The 25639-nt window shown below is 37.4% G+C and overlaps 1 protein-coding gene across 2 annotated transcripts in view; it reads right to left on the bottom strand.

Annotated features, from left to right (window-relative positions):
• Positions 1-25639, bottom strand: part of IGF1 (insulin like growth factor 1) — a 60233-nt gene that overhangs the window by 18067 nt on the left and 16527 nt on the right. The gene's annotated exons all lie outside the window — the stretch shown is intronic.

The raw sequence follows: 25639 nt of genomic DNA, 5'->3' as shown, positions 1-25639 counted from the left end.
ATTTCTTTATTAACTGATGGTTTCTCTGCTACAACAATATGTGAATACTTCAGACCCATTATTTCCTGGGCTTGTTTGCATGCAATGCGGATGGATGTGCAGTTGCCCTGATATGACTAACTAAAAGTGAAGGAACAATAAATTCACACACCACTACCAACAGCTTACTCACTACATCGATTTTAAAATTCTGGTAGAATTTGGTTTCAGACAGTAAAATTCTGAAAAGATTAAATGTTTTGTTTTGACATTTTCAGCATTAAATGTTTCCATTTACAGAATGATCCACATTGGTTAAGAACCAAAAAATATGGAAAAAAAAGAAAGAAAATGGCACCAAAAGCCAAAAAATGGAGCAACTGAATTCAGTCAGCTCTACCAATTCTTTTTCTAGCTTTTTTTTTTTTTTTTTTTTTTCCCCCCTGTCAGTTTTATCACTGAGACCAAAAATCTGTTATTCACAGAGTTTGGCAGGAGTTTACATTTCAAAGGAATTACTCAAGCTAGAAAAAGGCTAAAGGTACAAAAAAAGATGAAAATTCAATTTCTCTTTTGGAAATTATTGCCTTCAATGCTTATACAGCAAATTCTAGGTCAATATACATATACTTGTCCTGCAGTTGTCAAGTTGAAGACAAAACTCTGTTTTGCGGTTCACAGAATCACAGAATGTTAAGGATTGGAAGGGACCTCGAAAGATCATCTAGTCCAATCCCCCTGCCGGAGCAGGAACACCTAGATGAGGTTACACAGGAAGGTGTCCAGGTGGGTTTTGAATGTCTCCAGAGAAGGAGACTCCACAACCTCCCTGGGCAGCCTGTTCCAGTGCTCTGTCACCCTCACTGAGAAGAAGTTTCTTCTCAAATCTAAGTGGAATCTCTTGTGTTCCAGTTTGAACCCATCACCACTTGTCTTACCAGTGGTTGTCACCAAGAAGAGCCTGGCTCCATCCTCACAACACTCACCCTGTATATATCTGTAAACATTAATAAGGTCACCCCTCAGTCTCCTCCAAACTAAAGAGACCCAGCTCCCTCAGCCTTTCCTCATAAGGGAGATGCTCCACTCCCTTAATCATCTTGGTTGCCCTACGCTGGACTCTCTCCAGCAGTTCCCTGTCCTTCTTGAACTGAGGGGCCCAGAACTGGACACAATGTTCCAGATGTGGTCTCACCAGGGCAGAGTAGAGGGGAAGGAGAACCTCGCTGGACTTACTAACCACCCCACTTCTAATACAGCCCAGGATGCCATTTGCCTTCTTGGCCACAAGGGTACAGTGCTGGCTCATGGTCATCCTGCTGTCCACCAGGACCCCCAGGTCCCTTTCCCCTACACTGTTCTCTAATAGGTCGTTCCCCAATTTATACTGGAACCTGGGGTTGTTCTTACCCAGATGTAAGACTCTACACTTGCCCTTGTTATATTTCATCAAATTTTTCCCCGCCCAACTCTCCAGCATGTCCAGGTCTCGCTGGATGGCAGCACAGCCTTCTGGCGTTTCAGCCACTCCTCTCAGCTTGGTGTCATCAGCAAACTTGCTGATAGTACACTCTATTCCCTCATCCAAGTAATTAATGAATATATTGAATAGTACTGGTCTCAGTACCAACCTTTGAGGTACTGTACTAGATACAGGCCTCCAACTAGACTCTGCCTCATTAACCACAACTCTCTGGCTTCTTTCCTTCATCCAGTTCACAGTCCACCTCACTACCCAATCATCCAGACCACACTTCCTCAGTTTAGCTGTGAGGATGCCGTGGGAGAGTGTGTCAAATGCTTTACTGAAGTCAAGGTAGACCGCATCTACTGCGCTGCCATCATCTATCCACCTCGTTATGTCTTCATAAAAGGCTCTGAGGTTGGTCAAGCATGACTTGCCCTTGGTGAAGCCATATTGGCTGCCCCTAATGACCCTCTTATTCTTGATATGCCTTGAGATGGCACGAAGGATAAGTTGTTCCATCACTTTCCCAGGGATGGAGATGAGGCTGACTGGTCTGTAGTTACCCGGGTCCTCCTTCTTGCCCTTTTTGAAGACTGGAGTGACATTTGCTTTCCTCCAGTCCTCAGGCACCTCTCCTGTTTCCCAAGACTTGGCAAAGATGATGGAGTGGCCTAGCAATGACCTCAGCCAGCTCCCTCAGCACCCACGGGTGCTTCCCATCTGGACCCATGGATTTATGGATAACCAGATTGCTTAATTGCTCCCTAATCCAGTCCTCATCAACTAAGGCAAACTTCTCCATTGTCCTGACTTCCTCTGGGGCCTCAGGGGAACAGGGCTCCTCAGGACAGCTTCCGGCAGAGTACACAGAGACAAAGGCGGCATTCAGTAACTCTACCTTCTCTGTATCTTCTGTCACCATGGCATCCACCTCATTCATCAGTGGGCCTACATTGCCTCTGGTGTCAGTTTTATCTGCCATGTGTTTGAAAAAGCTCTTTCTGTTGTCTTTGGCCCCTCTTGCCAGGTTTAATTCTAAGGAGGCCTTAGCTTTCCTAGTTGCCTCCCTACATCCTCTGACGACAGCCTTGTATTCTTCCCAAGTGGCCAGCCCCTCCTTCCATGATCTGTAAACAATCCTCTTCTGCTTGAGCTTACCTAGCAGTTCCCTGTTTAACCACGCAGGTCTCCTAGTTCCCTTCCTTGACTTCCTACATGTCGGGATGCTCTGATCTTGAGCTTGGTTGAAACAGTCCCTGAATACTATCCAACTGTCTTGGGCCCTTTTACCTTCAAGCAGCCTTGCCCATGGGATTTCCCTTAACAATTGCTTGAAAAGGCCGAAGTTTGCCGTGCTGAAGTCCAGGGTTGCAATTCTGCTTGCTATTCTGTTCCTGCCACACAAGATCCTGAACTCCACCATTTCATGGTCACTGCAACCAAGGCGGCCCTCCACCTTTACTGCTTCAACCAGGCCCTCCTTGTTAGTGAGGATGAGGTCCAGCAGTGCACCTCTCCTAGTTGGCTCCTCCACCATTTGCATCAGAAAGTTATCGTCAATGCACTGGAAGAACCTCCTGGACTGTGGCTGGCTGGCTGAATGGTCCTTCCAGCAAACACCAGGGAAGTTAAAATCCCCCACAACAACCAGGACCTGTGACTGTGAGGCCGCTCTCAGCTGTGTTCTCTGTGATTAAAACATATGTCCACTGACAAAGAGCCCTTGAGGCCTTAGTATATCCGTAAATGAAAAGACCTCTAGTGGTAAAGTAGATCTAACATTTTAGACAGCAATACAGTCAGCTAAGAACTAACTATCTGTATGAGCTTTATAAACCCAGACAATGGGTTTTTAAATGTCCTTTTTTCCCAGGGACTATAAATTAAACAAAAGAAAAATATGCTTACTTAGTATATTGAAATCCACTGAGGGCCTCTATACTGTACATTGCCTGCAAAATGATTTGTTTCATAAGACTAAACAGAACAGTAAGCCAGGAGTGGATTACAGTATTTTGATATTTTGATTTGTCTGTGTTTGTGTTTGTGTTGTTTTCTGTGTATCATTGAAAAGTATTATAAATATGAAGACACAGAGTTTTGAGGTTTTTTTCCAGACTATTTTCACTCACTGAGTTATACTAGAAGTATCAGCATTTCCCTGGAGATTTTTCTGTTAATCAGATTGTATTAGACACATACTTTTAAAATTTAGTAGTCATGATAAAATGTGGAGTGTCATTACTGTGTGATACACAGCTGTTCCACATTTCGCCTTGTTTCCTTTTAAAACATGGAAGGGCAAATCCTGTTCCTGGATATGCAGGTGTAACTCTTTGTGATAGATCCAGCTGAACTGTAGGTAAGGTTGAGGTTACCTTTCTTTTGTCAGTCTGCAAATTTTTCATAAGCAAACAGCCTCTAAAAGCTTCTATTCAAGAATTTTCCTTTAAATGGTATTTCATAGCAGCTAACACCATAGAAGTTTGGTTGATTCCCTGGCTAGTGATAATAGTAAAAATAAGGATGGACAGTTCATCGGTTAGTTTCATCTGGCTTATCACGACCTTTCTACCTAGAAAAGAATTTACCTATTAAAAAAAAAATCTACCGATCCAGTAGAAGATTCAAAATCAGTAATGTTTTGCACTTCTAAGGATCTTACAAATGTTGACAGCTCATGATATTCATGCTAGGTAGGCAATGTTACCTTTAGCTGACAAAATTTAGAATCAATAAGATGAAATGTGTTGTCCGGGAACATCCATAAGTAAACAACAGAACTTGATAGAAAATATCTTCCTTCCATGAGTAGAAAGACCATAAATGTCTTTAACTTGCAAAATCTATTAGCAAAACAAGTATGTTTGTTCTTTGCTGAAGCCAATTATCTACTCTGCAGAGCACTTCCTGTGGTATTTTTTCTTAGTGGTTTGTTTTGGTCAGAATGGTCTACTGACAGATATCAGCATTTTTTTTGGGATATGAAGGGGTTATAAAGGAAATAGTCAAATGAAATGAAAAGTTTGAAAGGTCTCAAAATGTTGTCATTTAATATGATTAACATTCAGCTTTGTCGTGATTAAAGCCAAAGATGAAGCGGTTGGTGTGATTTTTTTTTTTTTAAATCTTCCATCACTTTAAACAATCAATAGCTCTTGAGCCTGTACTTATACATCACTGCTTGTATTTTGCCCTTTTAAATTTAGCTCAATTATATTATAGAATCTGATGCTTTCTTTCCTTAATTATTTTTTACTCAAGACATAAGAAAACCAGAGACATGCAATGGGTTACATAGTTTTCTACCAGTTTATCAGTATCATTTCTTGTTAATACAATTTCTGACCTTTTGGTATGTACAGTCATTTCAATAGGAATATGTTTGATTTTTCTTTGATAGCGCATAAATAGAAGAACTAGAGCCATGTAATCTAACTTTTAATAACATCACTCATTTATTTTTATATGATGTCTTCCCAATAAGTCAAGTAGCAACTTACACATTTTTTTTGTTTGTTAGAAGTTGTAAATTCTGAGTTTTATTCTCATCTAGCTACTATCTTTCTGTGTGATTTCATGGAAGTTACGTCACCCTTCAGTGTCTGAATTTAACCATTTATAAAATTGATAATATACCTGTATATACCTGAAATAACCCATGAAGCATTACCTGCCTTATTTAGTAATCAGTAGCAATATTTCTCCTGCACTATCAGATGCATAAACAGTTAATACAAATCCTGAATCCTGGAATATTTCAAGTGTTAAAATCTCAGTGTACTTCAAAACTATTTTTACTGTAGCCAGAACAAAGACATCTATGAGTTGTTTCTCTTTCTGACAGAATAACTTTATGAAGGAAAATATAATGTTTTATAGCTCTTTAAAAAAAACTGTATGGTACATGTAACAAGTTTGGAATGGAATCACTAATGCATCAGTGATGTGGTCAGCAATAAAATTTGATGTTTATGTATAGACTTATGTGTTAATGTGTTACATGGCATACTAAATGCTCATCCTTCATAAAAAGATAACATTAGTATTGTGAAGTCAAATGATTTTACTTTTTTTTTTTAATTTAAAATAAGTTTTCCCAAGTTTTTTGACAGACCTAAGCAATCAAGTATGCTTAATATTCACATGAAATAGAAAGTGATATCACCCAAAGTACTGCACAACCGGTAGAGAAAATGAATAGAAAAAAATAGGAAAAATGGTTGTTTCAGTAATCATGATTCTGGACTCTACTTTTGAGAAGTATCTGATGTCTAAATTAATTTTAAACCAATAGATTTTAAATTGCTGCTGTCCACTTAAGTGCTGCAGTATACAAACTATGATATCACAGAGATGAGATAAAGAATTATAAGGAGATACTATCACTTCTACAGATATTATCAGTATTTGAACCATCTTCTTCAGAAAGACTGTAGGATCAGGTGGTCGCAGTTCATCAGATTACCAAAGTGTGTGCTTAGATCTAAGCAAATCCTCAAGCTCCTACACAGTCTATTGGACTAAATCACATATTCAACAGTAAGCACATGCCTCAGTGCTCTCCTGCATAGGAACTGACATAACTAAACACTTAACTTAATTTCTAGACCATATTAGTAAATAAATGACTGATAGTTCTGAACATTTAATACCATTTTTCTGTTCCTTAATATTTTTACGGCGTTGCCTTAAAATATGGACTAATTCTGTTGTGTCAGTGTGCTGGGCACCCATATAGATTTTTCTGATCTTTCTGAAACCATTTGAGTGCTGTCTTCCAGCTGTTATCAAAAAGTCCCTTGTATTTACTCAGCCTTCAAAGTGCTGCATGTGGACATATAACAGCCCTAGGCATTCCTTTTTGCTGACGTACACTGATTTCCTTGGATGTTTCTTTCCTTTTTTGTCAGTTGCTAACTCAAAAGCGGTTTCATATCATGTGGGTCAAAGTTTTCTTAATACAAATTTTGGCTCTTGTTTAATCTACCGTACCAAGTATGTGAACGTTTCTTTCTGTGTGCTACAAGCAGATACAAAGTCCAGTCACACTGCTCTGAAGTCGCCTGAGAGGCCAAGGTACAGCATTCCAATAGTTAAACAGCTGCCTTCTGTACTAACAGCACTTCCCTTTAAATAATGCAAACTCAATGGAGTAATTCAGTAGGGCTTGTTTATTCTTGATTTCTTTTTTTCCCCCGCTTCCCTCCAAAATACCTCACTGGTGCTGCCATTGGTTCTTCTCTACTGACGGTGTCAGTGTGAGAAGCACTGGTGTAGGTGGATTATAGAATTTCCAGTTGTCAAACTATCGAGGCATTCTGCGGAGAGTTATAATCTACTGTTGTAGCATTAACATTAGGAAATTACAGGAGAAATAGCCCAGGATAAACACAAATCTGATCACTATTTAGAGGACTCCAGGAAGAACTGGGGTAATACGTTCTGGAGCTTTTATGTGGCTATTTATATTTGCTGTAAATAGAGTCTTTTTTAGCCCATCAGCAGAACCTGAGAATGTCATTCAGACTGTAATTCAGAAAAAAAACATCAAAAATCTGAAGAACAGTGAACTAACCTACTATTAGAGTAAATCTGGAGCTGTAACTGCAACTTTTGAAGTAACGTGGAAGGCAATTGACCTATTAGTGTACTATAATCTTGTACTGAGAAACTCAAAATATTTCTATCAAAACATCAAGGTAATATTATTTGTACAATTTTGAAGCACTGATAGCAGTTTTGGGGTACCTCTGTGAGAGATCCCCCAGAGAAGTGTGATGACAAACTTCTTTTCTTTTTCTTGTTCACCACTGTGTCCAGTTTGTAGCTTACAGTGTCTGGATGTATGTAAGCATACTATGAGGAAGTAGGTCAGTCAGATAAAACTCTTGTGTGCCCAAAACAACAAGGCTGAGAGTCTGTGGTGCTGTATTATAATGTAGTAACTGAACAAGCACATCCTGTGTACTAGAGCCAGGCTGGGATCTAGTTACATGAACTTATGGTGGCACAGAAGACTGGGGATGCTGAGTGTGAGATTCATCTTACTCAGCTTTACTACCTGAAAATTAGGGATCTAGTTTAAGTTGACAGTTGACAGTGAAGTCAACAAGCAGGTGTGTCTGGACAGTAACTTATTCTGGTTTTGAATGCTTTGCTTAAAATGAAATGAATCCTTGTCCTCTTAAAGAGCCTGTGTTCTTTCATTGACTACAGATAAAGCTGCTTGTTCTGGTAGTTAGAATATATGCACAACTTCTAGATAACTGAAGTCAAAGAAAATAAACTCCATTAAAAGTGATTTGTCCCAAATCTCAAAATTTATGTCACTGGTGGAGTAAAAAGCCATTCTCTTTTATTTCTGTTTTAACAATTAAATATAACGACTCATATTGTTCTAAAAAGCATGCTATCACACATATTGTTCTAAAAAGCATACTAGCCAGTCAACTGTTTAATTGTATATCTCCATACCTCTCTGACTTTGTTTTGTGTATCAGACTAGTATTCTTGTCTATTTTTGCATTACAAATGCATGCATATGCAAAATAGGAGATTATTGATGTCACTTTTCATCTCCTTGTGATATTAGACAAATGCTTTAATGTTATATTGGTAATGCTTCTTGAGGGTACTCTGGAATTTCCAATCTGTATTTGGAAAATTATGAGTCAATGTTCAATCATCAGGAAATGCCTGTATTTTTATACTTCTACGAAATGTTAAAAAAACAAACAAACAAGCAAGTAAACAACAAATCTTGTGAAGTATTGTAAAGTCCCTTTACAGAATACCTCAAGGTTTAAATGTTGCAAAGTAGGCAATCTGATTTTTTTGTAAATAAGTTGCATGCATTTTGAAGCTACAATATTTAATGTTTAGCTTCTGTTTTCCTTCAATGTTTTGTTAGCGCCAATAAATAATTATGCTTAGACTGATTTTTGTTTGTATTCATCAAAATGAGCATATATTAGCATTTATAAATGTTCAATGAATGGATGCTTTAGCTCTGAAGTCTAATTTAATATGCATGAGAATAGAGGATAAGCTTTATCAGTATGCACAAGTAAAATCTTTATGAAAGCATATGCATTTGTTAATACTGAGATACTGCACTAGAACTACTGCTTTGTGGAACACTGGATTGCATTAATTACAGAGTTTAAGGTAAGATGATGTTTGCTCATTGTTAAGGACCTTTTCCTCTGAAGTTTTTGGTGAGTAAGACTGGGAGAGCATAGGCATTCAGTATTGATCTGTAGGAGAAATCTATCAAGACTTCACAGAGTATTTTGCCTGAGCAATTAAGATTTGTAAGCTGCACCTTATGAAGAAATGAAAACTCTTTGATGTTTCAAATAGAGAGCAAGACAACTGTTTCACTTCTTTAAAGTCAGCTGACAAATGTAGATTTATTCCAAAAGGCGCCTTAATTTTTAATTTGTATGTCTGTGTTTATTTAGTCTGCCACACAGCTGAAGAAGGTAATGTTTTCCTCTAGAAATATGCTTTCAGAAGCTCTTTTTTTCTTCATTGTGCATTTAATTGGAAAAAAATCCTCTTCCTCTAAACTTATTTCCAAAGTACAGCACTTGTAACAGTTTTCTCTCATATATAGCATTGTACTCTGCCCTTTTTATGGAATGGCTGCTTTGGAGGACATGAAGTATACTAAGCATGTGATAGAACCATTATGCTTCACACAGTAGTTCCTAAGCCAGCTGCAACGTGTGAAGAGAAAGACCTATACTTTTGTGAGTATTGCACTGGGGTATGAAATGGAAATTTCAGAGTTTAGAATTCTTTTGAGGGAAAAAAGTAGCAGAAAGAGTGGGAAACAGTATGATGTATTATTTTACACCAATTCAGTGCTCTAGAGGGTGAAAACCTTGCCAACCTAGCACAATTTACAAGCCTACGTCAGATTCCAGGGTTGGAAAGTGCCAGATGCTGCCAAAAAATATATACTTTGGCAAGGGAAATGCTTTACTGGAAAGAAATTCACTGTTGCAAGAATAGGCAGGATTATCAGGGTCTAGGACAAGATAATTAGAAACCAGCAGGTCATTGTTACATTTGAGTATTGCCACCTATAGTGCATCAAGGAGGAAGATGGTAATACAGTCATCCATCCATAATGAGAATACAATCTCTCCTCTTCTTATATATGCTCTCACAGCAAATAATTACTGCTTACCCTTGTGTGTGGTAGAAGGATGATGAATCATGATGTGACCTTTCATACCCTTCTTATCCCAGAGCCAATGTAAAACTGCCTTTTGTTTGGATTACCAAATGAATAACAATGCAAAACCCATAATTGGGTGAAATCCTAGCATCACTGGAGACACTGGGAAATCTTTTAGTGCAGTTGGGATTATGTCCTGATGAATCAGCTGCCAGAAGTGAGTTATGTATAACTTGATCCAATGTCTATTAAAATCAATGAAAAGACTTCCATTGCCCTTAGGTAGGCTTTTCATCAGGCTCATAATGAACAACTTTACAGTTCAGTGAGTAAATACTGTCATGGTGGCATCTAGAGAGATTTTCAAGGAAGGGATATGACGTGTTCTTTGTAGAAGGTAAGAACAACAGAATAACAGTGTACAATGTGAAGCAGAATGTCTGTTACGTGGTTAACGCTACTGACCACATAACAAGCAATCCATTCCTTAGCACTGTGTAATCAAGATATTTTTGTCTATAGATTCTCTTTCTCAGCTACGTTCTGAGAAATGAAAGCCAATAACAAGTGATAAACATGCTATCTTTGTTGCTGGATTTTGGAATTGTCTTCTGGTTAGGGGCAGAAGGTGTGAATTGCTGTGGCATCAAGTAATTTTAGTCTAATACCTTTCACACTGTCCAGGATTCCACATATAGAAACACATTACAGTTTTTATTTCTAATTATACAGCAGTAACACTTACAAGAAGGTAAGCAGTTGAGAGCCGGCCATTTGTCTTATCTACTATAGAGAGAGAATTTTCATTACCTTATTAGAAACAAGTGTGAACAGAAAAGAATACAAAAGGGAGAGAGAAGATAACAGTAAGAGCCAAACAGAATCAAATCTTTCTTAGACTTTCAGTTACTGAACCTTTCTGTACAAGTCCAATTTACATTACTCTAAGTACATTAAAAATTACTTTATGTGTGGTAAGATGACTTAATACTTTTGATAAAAGTCCAGCATGCAGTTTTCTTATGGCCAACATTTAAAATGTGAATTATTTTCCAGAAAACTTATTTTTGATTATCTGCTACTTTTAGGTACTGGGATACTTTTACATGTGAAGATTGACTTACAAGATTCCTAATTAGCAAGGACGAATTAACAACTACTTTCAGAAATGGAATTAGGACAGAAAGATTAAGAGCCAGACTCTTTTATCTTCACTGATGTTAAACAATACCCTAAATTAAGCGAGGTCTTTGCAGATAAAGATATTTGAGTAATTTGAGTAATAATTATAGGATATACCTATGAAATATTGGCACAGGAGAAGGCTGTGGCAGTGCCAGGAACTGGACCTACAGTACCATAAGCACAAAGCCAATGCTTTGACCTTATTTTTGAGTCAATATGGCATGTAAAAATCTAATCTTGAAGTAAAACACTTTTTTTGAGGTCACAATGCTCCTGTTAAACTTGTCTAATGAGATAAAAGAAAAAGTGAAACTTTCCAGTGAAGTACATAGTCATTAGGGAGGATGAAGTCATTGGGATGAGGAAGGACAGTGAGTTGTGTCTGGAAACAAAACCAGAACTAAACCTATCTAAAATATCCTGTTATGCTTAATTCACCTTTCACTCACGCTGGTTATCTACCAGTTGTAGCTCCATTCTGTAGTGATTTAATACTGCAATAGGAGCAGAAGAATCAGTTCTACTGATGGGAACATAAAGAAAAAGAAGTTGCTGCTGAATAATAAATGAAATTACTCTTATTCTCCTTGACCATCCAGCTCACCTTCTTCTTACTGAAGATATGCAGGGAGATTATAAAGGAACACTGGTATAGTGCAGGGAGAAACTGTTCCCATATAACATCTTAAATACCAAAACTACAGTTTCTGTAGGGTTGTTGAAAATGGAAGTGCTTATAGGCAGTAAAGTTGGTTTGTGAATCAAATAGGAAGCAATTTTTTTATGGGGCTGACAATGCCCTCTCCAGTCACAATTTTTAAAAGGGAATGCGGTTTCTGAGTGGATTTTTTAAAGTTCTCACTTGCTAAGTTTCCATGACCTTTCCAGGGAAGTTCAAAGTTTTTAAAAGTTCATTTCCATTTAAAGAGAAATTTTTCTAAGTAACCAGAATTGTGCCTTTCTTTTACTATTTCCTTTCCAACTTGTTTAGACTTGATTAATGACTGGAATCTCTGCATCAGTTAAAGATGTTTTTCAATGGCTTCTCTTATTTGGCAATCTTGCTGTCCTTTTGTTTTTCTGAGTTTGTTCTGTGGGTCATACAGGAATATTACAAACTTCAAAAAGGTTGTGGCGATGTTGCTGTTGATCTGACTTCTCAATTCCACGTGCTCACTGACTTATTTTGAGCCACAACTTTGTGCATCCACAATCATTTAAGCAGGGGAATCCAGCTGAGCAGAAAAGAGTAGGTTGAATAAGTCTGCTTACAATGATGTAGCCTTTTCACTTATCTTATTGGCGTACTAATGTGTAAGCCTGATGGTGACTCTGTAAATTCTAACTCTGTTAGACGAGCTTCAGTTTACAAAATAATTCTTCCCAATGCCGGGCCAGTGTTTTTGTGCACCATGATATTCACTGCATCAGGCTGAGCCTATCTCTGCTCAGGAGCTATTTCCCTCTTGAACTTCAACCATGGCAGTTGATGTTCAGAAGTGCTCTACCTTTTCTTTCCCCTATCTATTGGTATGACAATAAACCAAAAACAAATACAGACAAAAAAGTGCAATTCAGGCAGCTCCCAGCATGGGGCATCCATGGACCCTCAATCCCTGGGGAGGCAGCAAAAATCTCAGCCTCCTATCAGCAGGTGTCTCATCTCTGCCACTGGACCAGTAGGTTGGGGGAAGTTTTCCTCCCTTTCTACTCTGCCCTGGTGAGGCTGCATCTGGAGTAATGTTTCCAGTTCTGGGCTCCCCAGTTTAGGAAGGACAAGGAATTACTGGAGAGGATCCAGAAGAGACCTACAAAGATAATGAGGGGTCTGGAGCATCTTTCTTATGAGAAAAGATAAACACATCTGGGTCTGTTCAGCCTGGAGAAGAGAAGGCTGAGAGGGGATCTCATCAATGTTTATAAGTATCTCAAAGGTGGATGTCAAGATGATTGGACTCTTTTCAGTGGTGCCCAATGATAGGATGAGGGGCAATGGACACAGACTGAAACGTAGGATGTTCCATCTAAACATGAGGAGAAACTTCTTTTCTTTGAGGGTGCCAGAGTACTGAACAGGCTGCCCAGAGAGGTTGTGGCGTCTCCTTCTCTGGAGACATTCAGAACCCACCTGGATACATTCCTGTGCAATCTACTCTAGGTGATCATGTTTTAGCAGATGGGTTGGATTTGATGATCTCCAGAGGTCTCTTCCAACCCCAACCATTCTGTGATTCAGTGATGTTAAAAAAAAGGGGGGGGGAAAAAGTATAGTGGAAAAATTTAAAAAGTATTTGTCTTAAGCATACTTGGCCAGTGGAGGGCTTACATGATATCACAGAAAATGAGAAAGTACAGCTATGAAGTGCATTTCTAATGAATCTCTTTTATTCCAGTATTGGTCATTAGAAATCACAGCCATTTGTAATTCTCAAGCCTTCAACACCTGTCACTCCAATATTATTCCTTTAAATGCTAATAAATCTCAAGGCCTGGAGGACTCTCAAGAAATCTTTTGATCATCTGAAAGCATGGATTCTGAGTTGTGTGTGAAGATATTTCTTGGACATAAGCATCAGTATTAAGGCCTTTTCAAATATTTTTGTTATGAGTCTAAAGGAATGGGCAAATGTCCAGGGGAGGTTAAGCCATTTTTAGATATTATAGATGTGCAGTCAAAAAGTGTTTGGGTTTGTTTGTTTTGGTTTTGTTGTTTTGCTTATGTCTGGTTTTCTGTTGTTTTGTTTGTTTTAACCTTGTCATTAGCCACTCAAATGTCATTAAAAAGCAGAATAATCTATACAACTTCCTCTGGCTCTACTTCTTAAAAGTGCCATTGCATAACTGTGAGAATACTTGCAACCTCCTCCACTTTTAGTTTTTATACACTTAGAGTGTAGAAGTAGATGCACACAGTACAATATTTCTTTCTCTTAGCCCTTCTGTAGCAAAACTTTTTAGAGTTCTTTTCATTGACAGTGATTTTTGGATAAAATATGGCCATTGCTCTCACTGAATCTTTAGTCAAAATGTATACCAAATGAAAGTTTTCTGTGGTTTGGGAAAGTTGGATTAGTTTTTTTCCCCTTGTTTTTAATTTTGCATTCCTCTGAGCTCCTCTGCTGTCCAGAAAAGGAGGTGCCAAAATAACCCAAGGAGGCTGTGCAGCCTGTCTGGAAGTGGGAAGTTCAGCAAAGTTTAGTGAGAGTGGTTGTTCACATAAGATTTCCAGCCTTAACCAGGACAACACTTTGATTTTGCAGAACTAATTTTCCCCGTTTGTGAAATTCATAAAAGTTTCAGGTCAGCATCTGGAATAAAATCCTAAATGGAAGTAAAATGAAGTCACTTTCACAATTCTGTTTGTCTAAAATGAGTATGAGTTTTCTCTTCTTTGCTTCTAAATGATTATCTAAACTGCCTCTTTTGTGATTTTGCTTAATTATTTGCAATCTCTCCTCATCTGTCAGTTACTTATGCCCTTCACTATGACTTTTCGTCTTATTCTAATATCACTTCATAACTTTTCTAAGTAATTTCCTGAAGCCATACCAGCATCTAGGTATCCTTTGTTTACCCCTCTAGCAGTTAGACAGAGCATTACATAAGTTGTTACCAATTTAAACTTCGTAATTGTTTTCCTTTTCCATCCAGCATCATAAAACTGCTATGCAATCAACAGTGATCACTCTAAAGACTAAAAACACGAAAGTAAACTATTGCATATGGTTTTCCCTATACCTCTTCAGAGCAATATTGTTTGTAGACCAGATAAATTTAACTTATATTCCTTTTAGAATTAATGACAATAAACTGCAATCAATATAGGCATCATCATTGCTATTTTTTATAATCTAAGTGATAAAAAATGTAAGACAAATGTTTTGATGCATATTAGCTGCATATTATTGACTTGTGTGTGACTGAATCTCTTATTTTCCCTCATTATGTGTCAGTCTCTCTCTATTTGTCTGACTGTGATCTTTTGCCAACAGCTACTTCATAGAATCTGCAGCATCTTCACAGAATACTACAGGTACCATGGAGGCACATGCTGCCTCTCAAATGGTTTCTTGTGTCTTCAACTGTATATGTTATGGGAATATTTCATTAATGACATGCTTTAGTGATATATATAAGAATTTTTTTTTTCTATCATATGAGATAAAGAAATGGAATGGTTATAATGAAGCTGCATCACTAGTAAACAGATCTGAGAACTGAAATTTCCTGGGTACTACTTATATTATAGAGTGAACTGGCTACACCTCTGGAAGATTTGAGTGATCAGCACAGAATAGATAAGATTTACCCTAGTAATCAGGGTCTACAAAAAGGCTTTCTATCCTTTAAATGCTCTTTAACAATTGTTCTTAAGGTCAAGGTCTACGAAACAGAAAATATTTAGCTGCCAGGGACTGGAGTTTATTTCTGCATCGTTCTCAAGTTTTTTGATTCCTTTTTTTAATAAAGACCGGTTTTATGGCCAGTCACACATTAATCTTGAAACTGCCTTGTTCAGAACACCCATTAAGACTAACTGTAAGTATACAAGCTTTTTTCCCCTCGGTGTTGAGATCCAGGAGTTTTTATAATGGTTATATATTCTGGCCAGTTTGTGTTGCTGGAATGCCTGGAGACTCACAGTGGCATTGCAGTAATGGTTTTGCTGTCTTAATTTGTGTGCAAAATATGGGCTGTAGGTTCATTTTATTTTTCACACTAGAGGGCTCCTGCGCCCTTGGTTAGTGCCTACAAGTCAAAGCAGTGGAAACATGCTGCAGTGTAAGGGTATGTCTGCACTATAGAATGTAACAAGCTCACCGTGTCTCCACAGAAACTGCTTCTGCAGATCATGATGCTGTCACCTCATGAGCAGAATCAGAGAGGCTTGTGATAGTTTCCCCCCCTTCTTCCCACATAATGTGCGAAGAACAGAAACACTGTGGAAAAATTTCTGAACAAAGAGAAGTTAAGATTTGCTTCCTGTTCAGTTTATACATACACCTGAGAATGGTAAATGCCATAATCAAGCCAGCTGGCAAACTAGAAGTCTTATCTTGAATGTGTCCTAAAATTATGGTCACTAGGTAAGATTTTGGGAGGCTATTGAAAAAAAAACTCATTGATTTGTCTTTTTGTTGTTGGAGTGGCTGAGTTAATTTCAGCAGTGGGACCAGTATTTTTACAGGTTGAAGAAAATGCTGATGCTAGCTTTGCATGTTGCAGTAGTTTTTCCTGTCAATATTTGGATCTTTGACTACAGTGGCTCAAGTAACAGACAAGAACTCGAAAGTGAGAAGAGCCCTTAACTGTTGGAGGAAGGTGACCCCCATGTGATAACTCCTCTTGACCTTTTTTAGACCAGAATTTCAGATAGTTTTGACCTGTAAATGCAGTTCTGGAATTTGAAAAATAAATTAGTAACAAAGATGTGCAAATCAGGAAGTAAAACACTTCACAAATATCTGTCCTGTACTCTGTCCTTTGGCCTCTTTTCTGCATTATTAATAGTTTTCTTAATTGTCTATACAGAAATTTCTTAGAATTAATCAGGTTAGGCTCAATTTCTAATTTAAATGAACTATTAGGGTAGAAAATTTGCAGTCAAAATAACTGTGTGCTGTAGCTCAGTAACCTTTTAAGTTTCTGAAATAACAGAACCATATTCAGTGCAATGGGTTGTATAGTAAACACTGTTGTCTGTTCAAGTAACAATATCAGAAATTGTTCCCAAAACACCGAGTTATGTTGATATTTTAAAATATTGCTACTGATCTCCAGAGCGTAAGCACTTAAGCCCTACCCTGCTCTTTGTCAGCTTCATGCTCGGGAAACGTCACTGAAATGACAGCTGGTGGAGTGAAGGCAAAGAGCAGAGAGGAAACGCTGAAAAAATCTTGGAACATGTGCTGTATTGTAGGGAGAAAAGACACTAGAAATATAGAAAACAATAAACGGCTTTTAATATCCACAACATGTTCCATACTATGTAAAAGACTGTTTAGTATAAGTTGCAATTAAACCTACATGCATGATAAGCAGTGTATTTATCAGAACTACTTGCCATCCTTCAATAAAGCAGCAACAGGGAAGATTATCCTTTCGCCTACTCCAGGATGACGTCATTGCACTGATAAGTAGGACTTAGGAAAGGTTTATGTTCTTAGCACCAGAATTAAAGAATATAATACTCCTTTTAATATAATAATTTCTAGCTCTACTAATTTTCAATGCTTATCTTGCAAAATCATTAGGAAATTCAGAAATCATTTATCTGTTTTGAGAGAAAAAGAGTGGGGTGATCCAAGGATAAATAAGCTGTTTGCCGTAGTGTCCTCTACCACAGTATCACATCTGGCAAGTATCTACAAGGTCTTTCAAAGTGATATGCTGTGAAATTGCTAATAAATGCAGTCTTTAAAAATTCAAACATATTGTTAGCATCTTAGTGTTGGAGCTGGTAGTAATTATTGAGTACTATATTTGTTTCCTAATAGAACAGACGTTCTTAATTTTATATTTCACATTGTAATTTTTCACATTAGACACCATAATGGCTCAAGATAAAACATCAGATAGGACACTTGTTCTTTCTTTTTGTTCAGAAGAAACCAGACATTATTGCACCATGTTCTGTGTCTTGCTTAAATTCATTTTGACTCATTTCCTTACAGAAATTGCTGAAACCTCTCCAGAGTTCTTCATGGACCATTCATTCATTATGGTCTCAGTGCTCTGGCACAATTGTACAAGGTTTTATTTAGTGGATGTAGGAGAAGAAAGATTAAGAGTTAGCTTTTCTGGATGGGCTATATGGCATCTGGTATAGCTCAAGCTGGAATCAGTGAGGGGCAGCCCAGTCCCTAAAGAACAATTCATCCAATCTTATTGTACAAAGTGCATGTAAGTGTCTGAAAATTAAATACTCCTGCAAAAGCAAACTAAATACCTTGTAACACTACCACCAACTGAGCAGCAGAACACATACCTGTTATAATTTTTTGGGACCATAATATTGCCATTGACACTAACAGCTGGAGCAGGTAACAACACCTGAACTTCAGATTTCCTGACAATTTCTAATATTAATCTCTGCCTTAATATTGTTATAACTTAAGTAAACCTTAAGCATCTGTGTTTCAGGTTTTGTGCATTGTGCACATTTGATACATTTTGGAGGGTTTTTTGTTTTGTTCTTGTAAAGTAATGGGAGAGAGAAACATGCAGCTAAAACTGTTGAGTCATTTCTGACAACAAGATTAGAAGTCACGTGGTTTTGCCCCTATTAAAACGTAACCCCCTCTTCTCTGAAGTGTATGGCTGTTTGCTTGAATAACCCTTGTGCTTACATGATGTGAAGGTGGAATTCAGGGGGGAGGCAAAAAGGAAATTACTTTCAGATATATGAACTTGTGTCCTGCATGTAGAAATTGCCAGTTTCCAAGGTTCTGAGATATTTGTCAGTAAAGGCAGGTACAGGTATTTATCAGTCCAATATAAGTATTTATCAGTTCAGTTCTCTGAAGTGTTGGGCTGCCACAAGTGTTTTTCTTTTTATACCCCTCATGATAATTTCAAGGAGTTGCCATCTGGCAACTCTCCCGCTCTTTAGATTGGCTGATATCATCTGTTACTGCTACCATAACTGAATCTGCTTCTGATACTGACATTTCCCCATCTGAACATTGAGGTGAAGTTTCTCTTAAAAACATTTTTTCTGGGACTCTGCTGAGACTGAAGTTAAATTACATGTGGCTATTTTGTGGTTAGATGATCTGGTATGGGTATTTCTATAGAGATGCTCCACAGTCTGCACTAACCAAGACTGCAAGATTGGTACTTATATAGCTATTCACTGACATGCAATTGCTAGTACATGGTGCAGTCACTGCCCAACCCAGAGCCGGTAAGAAAAATCGGATGCAGTTGCATGTTCTGTACATTTGTGAGAGGAGAACTGTCCTTGAAACCTGGTTCAAACATGAATCACCCTCAAAGGAATCAAAGTCCTAGTTCAGGTAAGGTAGCTGCCAAATACAGAATTTTATTAGCAACTTTTAAAGGCACCTCTGTCTTAAATTATGTTTTCTTCTGATTTATTGTTTTTACCTCTTTCCAGATTAAATTTTTCTGCCTTGCTTTTAACACCTTTCTCTTACTGCTAATTCTCACCTTCTTTTCTTCTGCAAGCAATTCTGATGTATAACGATTGTTTTTAAAAGAAATATGCTAGAGTATTGACTCCTTTAAATTAGTGATGAACATCTCAAAGCTCAGACGAAGGGATTTTTTTTTTCTATTATTACTGCCTTAAGAATGCTGTGAACTTCTGAACAGAATTTCTATTAAATTTGAATGAGTAAAACTTAACTGATTTTCCCAAATCAAAATTACTTAGCAATTCTGAAAAATAATGCTTTCAGAGTGCATTAACACAGTATTGACCCAGAACTGAGAGATATCCTACCTACAGGGAAGTCACTGACTTCAGGGAAGTTAACCTCATGGGAATACTGATAGAAATAGGGCTGAGAAAAGAGCATGCAAGGCAAGCGTACTTTTCTCTGAGGCGATTCTTTTGATTTATTGCCTCATCCCTCTGTTAGCATTGGCAGAATGTTGTGTAGAATGAAAAGAAATTGCTTACTAGGCTCTATGGCTTTGCTGAGAGGATGCAAGGAAAGTGGTGTGAAAAGTGGAATGTGTGGGGAAGCAGAGTGCGAGCACAGTATTTTGTTGCTGGCAGATGTCTGCTGGGCTTTACCATTTTACTGGGGTGGTACAATTCAGTTGTTATGACACATCCAGGAAGAAAAACAGAAAACACGAGCTGGAGGCTTGGAGAAAATTAAATGATGATGACTCAGAACTTACACCCCAAAGTAAAATGAAGATTGAAACACTGCACCAATTTGTTTAGCAGAGGATTCTGAAGCACACATGAAGAAATGAGCTTCCGATTTATTGAAGCATTGCACTGATCTCCAGATGAAGAGGGTAATATTAGAAAGCTAGTGTCAAGGTGAAAGGCAGGGATGATTATAGAAAAAACTGCAAGCTGAGCTTAAGTTTCTGCTGCCATTCTCTTTTCAAAATATTCTTTTTGTTCAGTGTGTAGTCGGCCTCACATCTGCTTCTGCTGAAATCCAAGGAAAAGTGTTTCAGTGCCTAGGAGTGTTATTGTTTGACTCGTTTGGCTGGGAGAGTGAGTCTCAAGTAACTCATGAACTCTGTGCCATATACTTGCAGTAAGCAGAGGGCCTGCTGGGGTGATCTACTTAACTTGCTGTTAAGTTTTATGTAACTGTTATAGTATTGTTTAAAAACGGTTTGAGGGATTCTCTGCAGGAATATGGTTACATTAACTTCTAGTTTGAAAGCAGTAGCCAATTTTTATCCCTTATATAAACAGAACTATTTTTATTGCATTTACTGAACTGTCTTCCTAAGTCTTAGACTATTACCTGTAATTTATCATCCATACTGCAATGTGGCATTTTGCTTAAAACTTTAACCCTTCTAGTGGTTGAGTTATATATGGATGAGCTTCTAAAAAATTTTTGGATGAATCTGAATGGTAACCTGAATCAAAGGATTTCAAAAGCATTTAAAAAGTGAATAAACATCATTGCTTCATTTTCACACATGGTGAAAGTACGACAAATACAGATAAAATTCGTTTGTTCAAGGTTATGTAAGCAAGTTAGTCCCAGAGCTAGAAATAGCCATAGCACTCCCAGCTGTTTTGTTCTTTATCCATTGCCTATCTACAGAAGCACTTGATCTGTCCTCTGAAATATAAAAGGTGTGAGAGAGTTTAAAATAATTAGGCTTCTTATATTCTGCAGTCTGGTTTCTGGATTCATGGATTGCACAGAAAGGGACTGTCTTAGCCATAATTGTGTACCATTGGGCTCAGGCTTTTCCACATGTCACCATTTCTGTTTATTAGGGCAAAATTTATAAATAAATTTTTTGTACATATGACAAAAGGATTAGCAACTAGATCATCATATACAGCATATCAAAAAAACAATGACTGTGGGTTTGACACTTGAAGTAATCTGTGTCCAGAATTCTTGTGTGCTTTAAGTGTTGAAAGACCAGATGGTGGTCTTGTTATTTGTTACCAGAGAAATTCAGATCCTTTTACCTTTGCTAAAGAAGGTGTAATTCAGTCTACCCCAGATGATGGTGTTATGTGGGATATATCATCCCTTATCTTGTGAAAGCATAGCCTCAGAACTCATTTAATAGTACGCAGCCTGTGGGCTATTGTAAGATTTATTTAATATTTTTATGCATCATAAAGACGGTGTTAGTGGTTTCCTCAGTGAATCATCAAGAGGGCAATGGCTAAATTACACCACTGCTGATGACTGTGATCACATAATGGGACAATCAGTCCAACATAGTGCCTCTGATTTACAGTTCCAGTATACTGATATTCTAAAACGACAGGTAACAGATAACACCAAATACTCCCTATCACATGTCACTTCGAGCAAAAAGTACATGTCATTCCCTTTACTAGTACCTGGCAATACTGAATTCTGTTCATCACCAGCCACTTGGCAACAAGAACTATTCCTGGTCAGTGCTTTGCTGGTGTCCTGCACAGCAGCTGCTCTGGAATTTCTGTAGCTCACAAGAATGAGGCAATTTCTGTCACTCCTGTGAGAGCAGAAAGAGCGTAATGATCCTTTGGAAGGGTGTTTAGGTCTGGAGAAAAGGAGAGGAGGATTACATTCCCAGTTTCTGTTACATGCTGTTCTCCATTGCTTATAGTTTTCCAGACTAACCTGCACAAAGTTAATTTGGACTGAGAGACAGACCACTCACCCAGCAATTGCACTTTCTTTTCCCCGTATAAAAAAAAAACCAAAAAACAAAACACAAAAAAAAAAAAAAAAAAAAAAAAAAAGAGCTCATATTTCAAAATAAATCTCCTGGATTGTACTTTATTTAACATCTGACACAGCTGAGATTTTAAGACGCTGAATGCACATAATGCATTTTAAAAAATCACATTTCTTTGGTTATGAGTTACACAATAACATGATGTCAGCCCTCTGACATATCTGTCATGATATTTAGCAATGCCACTTGGACGGGAAAGTTCACACACAGAATCCTGTCCAACAGTTCTAAGAATTTTATATCTTTTGAAGTATTCAATATATTTCTCTATGTGTTAAAGCACTGGCTTTCTGAGCCCTTGTTTTTATTTTCCAGCAATCTCAGTGAACTTGGGGTCATTGGATTGCTTGCTTTCTCACCGGCTGCACTGAGATCAAGCAGCCATCAGCTAAGTTACTGTAGTTTAAACGTGTCTAAAACAAGTTCATAGCAGTACTTTAAACCAGGATTATGGCTCTGCTTCTAACATGGCACAACGATACAGCGCAAACTGAAGAGGTAGAGGTGGTTCAAAGAAAAGTTGTGGTTTTTGTTTTGTCTTCTTTATTTTTTTTTCTGTGTGTGTGTGTGTGTGTACTGGTTCAAAATAAGAAATGGGACTTTCAGATTTCAACTGCTTGCTTCAGTCACAAGTTTTCTGTGATTATAGTTGATACAGCAAGAAAACAATTGACTGTTGATACAAATTAGGTCTCAGTTTTCCAAGACATCTCTCCACCTCCTGACACTACAGAGAAACAACAAAATCAAAACTTTATCAAAATATTAAGCTATACTGGCAATATGTAGCCTACCAGTTTCTTTGTCTTAAAAAAAGTCAAATTAAGGGCAGGTAGGATGGACTTGACTAACAAAATTATATTAATCTGTTCAGGTTGTTCAGAACAAACAGTTTTCCATGTGTTTCATACAATATAGTGATGCAGAGTGTGGAAAGCACAAAAAAACCAAACCAAACCAAACCAAAAAAACAAATTGACAAATAAAGTGGATTTTTAGTTAGTATCTTGCTGTCCATTGCCAACAGAGCTTGGTATATAAAAAACATTATGCTGATGTACAGTGACTGTTGAGAAATGCATTGGTGGTCTCTGTTAACACATCGTAAAATTACTTGAATGAATTTTCGTCCAGTTGGTAGTCAATTGACTACCCATTAATGGATAAGCCTAATTTATGTTGTTGTTACTGAAGATAAGAAATTACTTATTACAGCTGAAGGTTTCGCATTCAGCTCTGAGAGGTGTTTGAACCACCATAGCAATTCATGAACTTTTTGTGAGCAGATATAGGACTTTTCTGTACCGCCATTTGTAAGCTCCTGCATTAGTGTAAAATTCATGTTTTTATGTTCTTTCTTAATTATTTTTAAACTTTTAACCTAAAATCAGATTTCTTGACCAAGAGATTTCAATTGTTTACATTTTTAAATATTTCTGCACTGAATTCTGTTTATCGCCAGCTACTTGGAACAAGAACTATTCCTGGTCAGTGCTTTGCTGCTGTCCTGCACAGCAGCTGCTCTGGAATTTCTGCAGCTCACAAGAATGAGGCAATTTCTGTCACTCCCGTGAGAGCAGAACGTGCGTAATGATCCTTTGAAAAGATGCTTGAATTTGAACAAAAAGAGAGGAAGATTATATTGCTTTGTTCCCAAAAACTGTTTGCCGAAAGTTCTTTGTTAGCTCAGATAGGACATGGTTTCTTCTGAAGCTGCCTTTGAGGAAGTGGCACATATGCAGCTGCCTGTTTTAAGATCAGTTTTTGACTTTTTGCTTCAGTTTCCTCTGTATGAAGGGAAGGGACTACTACACTACGTCTCTAAGTTAAATTCATTGACATTTTTGTTCTGTTTTGAAGATACAAAGTACTAACATGAATGTCAAAATTACTTTGCAAAATTAATCCTTGACATATCCAGTTGGATATGCAATTACTAGGGCAAAAAACCTGTAGGATATAATGCATTTGTCTGAGTGCTGCAATCAAACACTTATATGATGAACACTCTAGAGGAGTTTATGAGGAAAATAGGAATTCTTATTGTTTGCAGTGTTTGGATCTCAGAATTCAATAGGCTATGAGGACATACATTACAAAGTGAAGACTAAATATTTGAATGATTTTTTCCTTCTCCAAGAAGTGTGCATACTGCATAATTATGGATAATGTTTTTGCTAAAGACTGTAGTCATTTAATGATGGCCTGTATCATAATGTAAAAATGATTGGCCTGTGACCAAAATTAAGGCTAACTTTCCCTGATTTTAAGCGATTATTGAGACCACAGCTTTAGTTACTGGTTCTTTCATTAAGCTTTTCTGTTTGAGTTGGAGCATGTTTAAAATATGTTTAATTCATACATTCCTGCATTATTTGTGGTTATTCAAACTAATTATTTTAATAAAGCCTGCAGACTCTCTTACTCTTTATATTACGATGTATTTAGAATTATTGCAGTAAATCTATGTTCTGTCAGATGGTCACATTGCAGTGGAGACTAGGACCGAGTCCCAAGTGCATGAAACTCCAAAACAAGACATCCTAAAGAAGTTTGAGAGATTATTATACTTTTTCAGGTCAGAAGACAAAGAAAACAACAAAACATGCATTGTCTCCAACTTCCTGCAATGATTATAATTTTTCTCGTATTCGATCTTTATCTCATATTGTTTGTGCTACATGTTTAGGCTTTGGCATCTTGCAAATGAGTTAAGTAGAAGGGTAGCATTTATAGTACTTATTAACCACTGTTTGTTCCAGAATGCCTCTTAGGATATTTATTGAAATTCAGCCTTCATTATTTTTAGCTCACTTGGGAAATTCTTAGCTTTCATCTGATGGCTCACATATTTATGCTAGAAATAAGAAGATTTCATACTAAGCGTATTAGTATGTTTAACGTCAGAGAGGAAGCCAAGTCATAACGCCAATTCTTATTTTAAAGAGCTTTTAATGGTGATAGATTTTTCACAAGTAGTCAATAAGGTCCATAAACAAAATTTAGCCAAGTAGCGAAGGACCCTGACTGGTATTTTCAAAGATACTGAGGCAACTATAACCACAGGCATACACCTAGAAAGATTAAACAGACAAACAAACAAAAACACCCCAAACCCAACCAATCAAACAAAAAAACAACAGCAAAAAAACAAACCCCAAACAAACAAAAAAACACCATCAAAACCACAACTGTGTAGGGCCACCTATTGCTGAGTTCATAATAACAGTGGAAATTAGATACATGACTGTTTTTGAAAAATCCCTTGAGACTAAGAACATCGAAAATCTGCCTCCTATGCCTTCAGGAGCCTCCAAAGACTCACTGACTTTTCACAAGACTCATACTAATTTTTTAAAATAGATTAACACTTTTTAAAAGTTCGGTTCAGTCTTTTAGATGTAACTGTCTACCTGGCACACAATCAAAACCAATTTAGGCACTTCAACAAACACTTATGTATGAAGAATTTATAATTTTTAATAGTTTGTACCAGGAATGCTAGAGGAACTTTAAAATCCCACCACAAAACTTTCAAGTTGGTTTGAATGCATGTTAAAAATGAGGAGGTTTTTGATGTACATGTACCCTTTTCAAATCAGGCACAAGTAGTATCTCTTGATTGTTCAAGAGAGCCTCTATTTGCTATGTTTATAATACAGAAGGAAAAATGTCAGAAGTTCAGCTGGTAGTTCTTAGGAAAAACAGATGACTAGTTAGAAACCAGTGGGAATCCAGTCAAGGGAAAATATTTGTGGTGCAATGATACTTATGGCCAAAAGACGTAGGAAAATCAGTGATCAATGTTTTCTTTCATGACTATAGAGAATTCCTCGAATTAACTCCCACTATCCTCAGTGCCAAAGTCAAGAAGTTAACAGATAACCTTGACTAAG

This window comes from Columba livia, chromosome 1 (assembly GCF_036013475.1).
Source record: "Columba livia isolate bColLiv1 breed racing homer chromosome 1, bColLiv1.pat.W.v2, whole genome shotgun sequence".
NCBI lineage: Eukaryota > Metazoa > Chordata > Aves > Columbiformes > Columbidae > Columba > Columba livia.
The sequence above is the reverse complement of the archived record's forward strand: the minus strand, read 5'-3'. Positions and strand labels throughout refer to the sequence as shown.